Source organism: Sturnus vulgaris, chromosome 19 (genome assembly GCF_052056855.1).
Source record: "Sturnus vulgaris isolate bStuVul1 chromosome 19, bStuVul1.hap1, whole genome shotgun sequence".
NCBI lineage: Eukaryota > Metazoa > Chordata > Aves > Passeriformes > Sturnidae > Sturnus > Sturnus vulgaris.
This window is the reverse complement of record NC_142261.1, coordinates 2810683-2819937: the sequence shown is the minus strand read 5'-3', so window position 1 is coordinate 2819937 and position 9255 is coordinate 2810683. Positions and strand designations below refer to the sequence as shown.

Genomic DNA, 9255 nt, shown 5'->3' with positions numbered 1-9255 from the left:
TCGGAGCAAATTGCCCGAGGCCAGCGGAGGCAGCGGCACCGTCAGACATAGATTTTTCCACGGCTGTTTTCACAGAATCACAGAAGGCATCAGGTTGGAAAACACCTCTGAGATCACAGAGGCCCACCTGTCACCGAACACAACATTGTCAAATAGACCACAGCACTGAGTGCCACGCCAGTCTTTACTTAAACACTTCCAGGCTCGGTGTTTCCGCCTCTCTGGGCAGCCCGTTTCAATATCTAATCACCTTTTCTGGGAAGAAATTCTTCCTAATTCTTCCTAATGTCCAACCTAAACCTACCCTGGCATAGCTTAAGTTAGTGCAAGGACCAAGCAACTGCCTGCCAAAGAGAGCAGATCATACTGAAGACTGTCACCTTCCCATCCACAATGACCAAATTCTTTATTTATCCTCTTGCAGAATTAATCTTTGCTATAAAAGCAGGGATCTACCACCTAGTTCATGTACCCTCCACCTCATCCTGAGATACCCAACACGGTCCTTATTGTAGAAACATCTATAACCCTCATTAGAGCAGGTAAATCATCCGGAAGAGATGAAGTGAAATGACAAAGTGGCAGTGAGAATTTCAGGCAGCACAAAACTATTAAGATCCTTTAGTTCAGCTTTATATTAGTAAAATGCTTAAATTTTTACAAAACCAGATGAAAGAGAAAGGACCAAAAGAGGTGAGGAAAGGATAGGAATATGACTGAAAATTCAATGTAACTTTCAAAAGGAGAATTGGTTCATACGGTAGAACAGAAATGCATAAATGCCTATGGTAGTATTTTCCCACTCTAGATATATAAGATGCTGTAATATGAATATTAACACAATTAATGCATTTTTCAATTGAAGATATAAATACAAATGCCATAATCTGCCAGCAATGTATCTTAAAATGCATGTGGGAAATGGAAATGGCAAACTGCTGGGTTAGCTCAAAAAGAACAAAGCTTCGTTGAAAGGAGTGCAGAACACACCTGTTACAATCCTTCTCACCTTGTTTCTACAAAAATAGAAGATGTCTAAATAGAACAAAAATAGATAACAGAAAAGGTGTTGGAGCACAGATTAATTCACCCTGAATTTGCTGCTCCTTAGATGTACTCTGGCCTTACACATTATAGAACATAGCTACTCACACAAGTTCAGGGGGGAGGAGGTGGAGGAGGCAAGGCCTGATTGAAGCTGAGAGCAAACAGGAGGCCAAAGTCCCACATTACAATTCCGGTGAGTATGAATGAAATGCCCAAAAATATTACACAAAAACGGCAAAAGTACTTTTCATTGTAATTCCTTGGTTCAAGCTAAAAAGAACAATACAAAGAGAACCCACCGGGCTTTTCAGTAAATGCTTTGTGTCACTGGAATCGTCTGTAATGAGCGTGTTTGATCTGGTCAGACCATGAAGCCTTCAATGGTGAGTTATGAAACACATTCAGTGGCCTCTTTCTAGAGCCTTGCAATTCAGGGCTGCAGAAAATTGACAAGGCTGGGGCAGAAAAATACTCAGCATCACATTTTTTAGGTGATACATCTTTTGGGCTTCCTTCCTTCAGAGTCATGCTTTGAGGTGGCTTTCTTCAGGGTGCAATCAGACAGCACCAGGTGCTGAAACCAATTCTGGTTGTGATGCACTGCCCTTTTTCTTTCAGCAAGAGCTGCTCGTGGTGCTTCCAAGTTGGTTGGCATTTGCCACAGCAGCACCACTTTTGGCAGTCTGGGGAGGAAGCTCCTTGTCTAAGGGTTAGCCCCAGCTCATATTCTTCATTATGATGGTTCTCATGGGACTCACCAGTACACATCAGCTCAGATTCTTCATTTTCAATGTTCTCATTGGACTGGCTGGTGCAGCAGCTTGCCAGCAGCACAAAATTTCACAGGGTGGCTCCGCAACAATTCCCAACATAAATCAAAGAAAACAGCATTTGCTGCTTCATCCAACCACAGAGAGAATTTTCAAAAGGGATCCTCACCATTGGGTTCTGCACTTGACACAGCACAATGGGGATAATGATGATGGATCAGCAGATCTGGAGGAGGATTGTTTTTCTGTGTTGCCATCACCCACCCCAGCGAAACCGAATCGACACCTCACGAGTTGTTTCAACACCGACGCACTCCCGCGGGCACGTACCCACCACAGGAAAGCAGCAATTTTTAGTTGACTCAAGAAAATACATCCTCTGGTCACAGAGTGCCCATGCTCTGACAGCTTTAAAATCATGTTATTCTAGAGCAACTCCTGAGCATACTTCAGCATTCTGGATATCAGCATTTTCCATTCTCTGATTGAGTGTGGCAAGAATCATGGGAGCCTTAACCAACTTCCAGTTTCTTATTCTACCAAAACCCTGACTTTCCTGGTGCACAGCTCACATCAGCTTATGGATCAATAAGCAGTCACAGAGCATGGAACAAAGAGATGATTTAAATGTGACAATAAAAAGCTGACAGTGCAGACAAAAATCATTATATTGACCTGAAAGACCTACTACACCACACAATGACACTAATATCCAAACTCTGACATCTGTTGATGACAACACCCATATGCCTTCTGTCTCAGACGTGCTGTCAGGACTCAAAGTGCTGCATTGTTCTTGACTGGTTTGCTTGACTTATCTCTAAACTCTGCTTGCCTTCATTTAAAGAAATAATTTTAATAGGCATTTGCTTAGCTGAAAGGTCACTTGCAGGAGTGGCAGATACTCAAAGATCCCTCTTTCATTGCTATTCAAAATTTGTTCTACAATCGGTTGCCTCTTCAAGTACCAAAAGAGGAAACTCTTAAAGAGGATATATCTGGTGTAAAAGCCAGCAGTTCAGCCTTCTGCTTGCTACCATCTCCAGGTATTCCGAAGATAGAGACATTGAAAGAAAAATTCATTTTCCCCCTTTCTTTTTGAGTTCAGTCCCTGTTGCTCTGCTTTGCCATCTTGATGCCAACAAACCAGTGCACAGCAAGCTTTTAGATGATTCTACTCTCTCCTGCACATCCTACTGCAAGCTAAGTTTGGGAGACTCTGAGTGGTTTAATCAGAGTTCCTGAGATCTTGCTTCCCATTCACCAATATATGATTTGTATTCTCTGAAGGCAGTGAGTCACTCCATACACCACATTGTGGTATGTTCTTCTATCTTCTTGCTTGCACACACATGAAATGCCCTTTTTTCTCTGTTGAATGGTTCCAGAGATATGTTTTATAGGCCAGCTTGTAGCCTGCAGGTCAGTCAGGTTTTATTTGAGAGTTTTCTTAACTTTTTCCAGGATCAGAGGTTTTTTCTAGCCCTCAGGGTAGAGGTTATTTCCCATCTGCTCTTGGTGGTATAGAAAGAAGCCTTCTCTGTGGCAGTTTTGTGCTCAGAGCTGACCTGTTCAGAGCTGTCTTATCTCTATCCACAACTTGTTTTACATCTGCTCAGTTTGTAAAAATATGCATTTTTTTGTTTGTAGCTTCCAGATATATGTGCCCCTAACTGGGATATGGGAATTAAGATGAATTCTTTACTCTTTGGATAATACTACCAGAAAAATTTCACCTGTGTAAACTAAACACTTTCACCTTATTTGAATCATACATCTGTTGTGCTATAGTGATTTTACCCTAATATAAACCAGTATATCTGAATAAGCAATTCTATTGAATGAGATGAAATAGTTATGCTGAGAGGCTGTGTTCCCAAGCTTTCCTTATTTCCCTTGGTTCCTGGAGGACTAATAAGACTAAAAAATTATAAAAGCTTTCTATTTGTCACTCAGGCAGATAACAGTCCTGAATGCATAGCCTTTTTGAGTAAAGAATGCCAATTTACACAATTTTTTCAGAACACTACTAGTTACTCTTCAGAAAGCATTAAGGAATGCTTGCACTTACATGGTGTAATTAAATTTTGGGAAGTGAATGTTGTGCTTATTGGCACAGTGAAATCTTCAGAACTCCTCAGAACCGTAGGCCAAAAAAGAAACATCAAATTAACTAACTTCTTTTACTTAAATACATCAGTTAATATTATGCCACTGTACTATTACCTGGGAAGCTGTCAGTGGGAGGAATATGTTGCTAAGAATAACAGGGAGTTAGGTGGCTCAGGAGAGCAGGAAAGATATGGGTAGTTTTCTTAGTTTTGGGTATCAATTGTTCTCTCTTTATTGCACTTGTTTGTGTGGGCCAAGCCTAACCTGAGTCTCTAATTACAGCTGAAATATGAACTCAGGAGGCTTCTGATATAAATCTTGCTACAGAATAGTAGTGAGAATTTACACCATTTGACAGCTGCTGATTTCTGCCCCATGAATTGGCAGTTTCACTGCTGGTCCCCACAGACACGTGGTCATTTATACCAGAGCTGTGCAGTTACTAAAAGGGTAAGGATCAGGAGTATCTGAATTTCCATCAAAAGAGTCATTCCAAGGGGGAAACCAAATCTTCCAAGCAGTCATCCTTGTAAAAGACAGTGCTCCTGAACAGGAAATATTTTTCCTATCATTGTATTTTGAGCAATGCCTCTGCACCAGAGATCTGTGTTGACAAGCAGCACATTAGCTGGATGATGTGCAGTTAAACCAAGTTAACAAATCAGACTTAACTGCAAACCAAATCAACATTTGTGGATGCTACCTGGGCAGGAAAGTCACTGATTAGTTTCACTGTATAACACTCAAGACATTAATTATGTGTGTTAATTTTTAAAGAACTAAAAATTAATGAACCTATAATGGGAAACTGTTGATCATCATCCATTGGGGAGCATCTGGAACCTGATCCAAAGACCTTCTGAAAAAGGTGTTCCAAACACCAGTCCTTCAGCCAGCTGATCCAACAGCAGTGCCCTGCCTCAGGCAGAAATGAACAATCCAAAATAAAAGAACCTCCTTGCCAACATGCAATTGTTCAGCTCCTGCCATAGCTAACAGGAAGGAAAAGGAGGTCTCCTGTGTAGTTCATGAGATTTACCTTTCAAAGGAATTTGGTCAATGAAGACAATCATGGGTGTAACCGAAGCCCCACATTGCTACCTCAGTATCTCAACCACATGGCAGAGCTTCCTGGGCTCTGACCTTGGTATTGTTCTGGCAGAAAATAAACATTCAGCTTTGCTTTGTAGTGATTCCTCCATTTTTGCTTCTTGCCAATGGAACTTGTGAAGGAACTTTATACATCAGAGGTTTGGACCAAACCTCTCATCCATTATTTTGGTGCCTGTAGTGACCCACTCCTGGCATGTTAGAGGAAGGTTAGAGAACAAGGCAGAATGTGTCAGCTGTGCAATGTAATTGAAAGCAAAACTCCCTCTGTAACATCCCAGCAGGAGCCTACACAGGGTGACATTTCAAAATGACTGGCAGTGACTGAAACTTTATAACAAACCCTTTAGGATTTCATTAACTCAGGAAGCTCATGCATATCTTTCCCGGATACTGTATGAACAATTACAGCCTTCCTGTTGTTGGACAAAGCCTTTCTCAGATCATAACTCTCTCCACATGAGAAGGGAATGGAATTTGCTCCCAAGTGCTGAAAAACCTCAGCAGAAGGAGCTGTAGGAGGCATTGTGGGCACAGGAGAAGACCTGGCAGTGGAAAAAGTGCTCTGTTTGTGCAGAAAACCCCAAATCAGGGAGATGAGATATAAATGTAGAAAATTATATGTATCTTATATTTTATACATATGGGCTTGTAAATGAGCTAATGAAAGTGCTAATTGACCTAGTCTCTTATGTATATATTTCAAAGCTGGCTGAGAGGAACTAAAATTCATTACAATTTGCTTTCTTTGCTATCAATTCTGTAATTTCAGTTGAAATAAAATATTTTTAAAATCCTTTGGCTGCTACAGACTAGAAATAGAACATTTTTTATCTTGGATATTGTACAGTCATGGGGTTACAACAAAAGATGGCTACGAGGCCCTTCCATCCTACTCCAGGTCACAGCAGCATTGTTCTGTGGAATCTTTTTCCAAGAGTTTTCTTTTCTCACTGTTTGACATTGCCAGCATTGAAGTTTTCATGATCTGTGTAGGGAGGATGGAAGAGATTGTTCTTTGGTCTGAGGAGGATCCCCAAACACCAGCCAGCAGCACAAAGCACAGACAACCAATCTACCCCATGGGGAAGTTGAAAGAACCTCATTGTGTTAAATGAACCCACAGAGAACTTCCACATCTTCTTTCTTTGCAGAAGAAAACCCCACATTAGGATACTTCTAAAAAATTTCAGTCCCTGATTAAAGCTCTCTTACGTTGATGCATTTTCCTTGACATTTGCATTAATGAGCCAAATGTCTCCAGTGAATTCAAGATGAGCCTGTGACACCTAAAGCTGTTTCTATGGCAGCTGCATGATGGTCCAAACTGGAGGCTATGACTTCACTGCGGGATCATACAGCAGGGCAGCTGGGTAGAAGTCAATTATTTGGGTCTTTTAATGAGTTAACAGTATGGCTGTGAAGGAAAGAGCTGCTTTACATACATGAGATCTTTAAGTGCCTAGGAGGAGGGAGTACCTTAAAATTTCCTGACATTGTCAGTGTTTCTTTCTTTCAACACACAAAAAAAATGTAGATATGTCTTTCACTTACTTAGGGAGGTTTTTCGTGGATTCCACAGTTTTTAACAGTTGCATTATAATTCACACATGGTCCTGTTTGAATTCTTTTAAAGAAACAAGCTCTTACTCGAGTGTTTTTTGCCACTTAGAGACAGTTTCAACCTGTCCTCCTCAAATGTAAAATAGGGAACTTGACATTTCAGATTGTTGCAGCTTTCTATAGGAGGAAGCTGCAGAAAGAACTACCCAAAGCATGGTCCTGCCACACCTCATCAATCCTTATTTAGCCCTTTGCTTGGGTCAACAGTGCTTGTCATTGTTTGGGCTGAGGGTGAAGTAATTTCCTTCAAAATTTTATATGAAGTTTCATATCTGGGTCTAGTGATAGATTGAGAAATCAAGTGTTTCAGCTAGAAGTTTAATTCAACAGCATGAGCAAATTAAAGGAGGATGTAAAAGCAGGCAGAAAACCTGAATTCTGAATATTGAACTGACAAAAGCTGAAGACTTGCCTGCATTGGTACAGTGTTTTCTGCTGTATCCCAGATCCTGTTGCTTCTGTGAGCCACTTCATTCACACTGGTACTTACTGAGCTGTTAACATCATCCTCTCCTGTCAGAGTCTGTGAGAAGTGGCTAGACAACTGTCTGGACAAAACAGAAAAGACATATAAGCCCATAAGAATAAAATGTGTCAGCTTCTTTGTATCATTCTTGAACAAAACACACTCCAAGATAAAAGTCAGATGGACATTTTCAAGTAGGTGAGAGAATTTTTGATCTGTATCAAACTCTGCCTTTGTTTCACTTTCACAACTTTTGGGTTTGAATTGATGTACACAAGAAGATAATGTCTATTTTCCCATCCTAAATGACACAGAAAACGTGAGGTGACATCCTGACCCTTCAGATGCCATTTGGGAAACAGCAATTATCTGCAACAGGCTTTGACATAATCCAAAAACTTTCCCCTGTGCTGTGCTGCTGTGGACCTAGACTCTGACTTTTTCTGTCACAAATGGTACTGTCCTGTCCATGTTGTTTTTCTTTAAAAGAGTTTAAAAACATAGGCTTTAATTTTTCAGAACTATTTTTGTGCCCCATGCTGATTGCTTCAAAAACCTTGGCCTAACATTTTTACTTTCTCATGAATTGAATGTGTTAAGGAGGAAGGACACCTCTGTTCTAAAGCTGACAGAAATGTCACCCAGCTCATCTAACTCATAAAAGCACTGTCAAGTCTGAAAAACTATTGTATGTTCAGAAGATACTTTCTACATTACATAAAAGTGATATAAAAGGCTTGCTTTGAAAAACAAGCCACAAGCACTTGCACCAATTCAGGTTAACAACAGACTTTTCTGGATGGAGATAAAATAGAATCTGAAGAGCAGAAACACAAAGCAACTGATCAATGTTCCTTTATTTATATCCTCTATTTTGACAGCATTTCAGCCTTTTCCTCCTGGAGAACAGCGCTCTGAGATAACAATGTTGTTGGAAAGTGGCAGTGGGAACCCAGCTCTGAGTAGCAGAAGGTGGGCATAGAACCTTAGTAAGGCCACTTGGATTTCCTGCAGACTTGATCCTTGGTGTGATTGGGATCAGTGTGCGCAATGTCCTGGCCTGCTGCCCTCCCAGGAGAATGAAACCAACTCCACGAACATGGGCAGACTTTGTTCAGCAAACTTATCACTGAGAACAGCCCTTGCTTGGCAGCACAGAGCAAAATTTGCCCTTTAGAGGCAATCAGTTATGGCATATTCCTAAAACATCTTATTGTTCTTGGAATCTGCTGCAAGGGGTGACTCGCCATTTCATCTGGCCTTGAACAGGAGGCTCTACAGAGCAGGCTCTAACCTCAGAAACACTGGTGTAAACCCGAGACTAAGCAGTGGAGTTATTTTGGATTTTTCAGACAAGAAACAAAACCAAACAGCATGTCAAGAAACAAAATTGTGAGTGTTTTCTAGAGGAAGCTGAGTTAACTCAGCCCAGCCAACCCTCCTTGCCACACTCCCACCTCGGAAAATCCACAGCCACATCCACCTCCCAAGGTGGTCTAACACAACATTTATAATAACAGAAACAAACAAACAGGAGGGATCAGATTGCTTGAGCAAAGCAGAAGTATTGTCTCCTCTTCCTAAATGCTCTTGTTTTCACACTAACATCTTCCATCTGTTTGGGATCTGACCTCAGCAGCCCGGCTGGGCGTTCATGCTCTTGTCCGTGATGTTCCCATATAAGGGGATCTCTTCCACCGGGAGCAGGATTCTCATTTGCTCAGGTTTCGTCCCACTCGGATTTGCTGCTCTCTGTGGTCGAGCTCTGTCACAACTTTGCTCGGCAGCATCTGCACAGCAGTGGCTGTAAAGGGAGGAGAAAGTCAGGAGGGAGCAGTGAAGCTGTGCCTGCAGACCCAGAGAGCTCTGGGTTATTTATTTCTGTTCTCTTTCCTCCACAAGTTACCTCTGCAGGATGTCTTTGCAACTTCCACAAGCCTTTCCCAAGCTAAATAAAAGACAAATTCTATGCAGAGAACTGGATGGAACTGTAGGGCTGAACTCTTATAACAACTCTTACATCAAATTTTCCTTCAAAATCTGTATCACTCTCCCTGCAAACTAATTTGGGACTGTGGAAAATGCCCCAGAATTATACAACAAATATACTGGAACACTGGCCCTCGA

General features: G+C 41.3%; 1 long non-coding RNA gene across 1 annotated transcript in view; it reads right to left on the bottom strand.

Annotated features, from left to right (window-relative positions):
- Positions 1-5: 5 nt before the first annotated feature.
- Positions 6-9255, bottom strand: part of LOC106852400 (uncharacterized) — a 79189-nt gene continuing 69939 nt past the window's right edge. The window contains exons 11-12 of the long non-coding RNA XR_015807681.1: positions 8760-8932; positions 6-7210 (exon numbers count right to left, since the gene is read on the bottom strand). This is a non-coding gene — a long non-coding RNA (uncharacterized LOC106852400). The remainder of the gene's footprint in view (positions 7211-8759; positions 8933-9255) is intronic.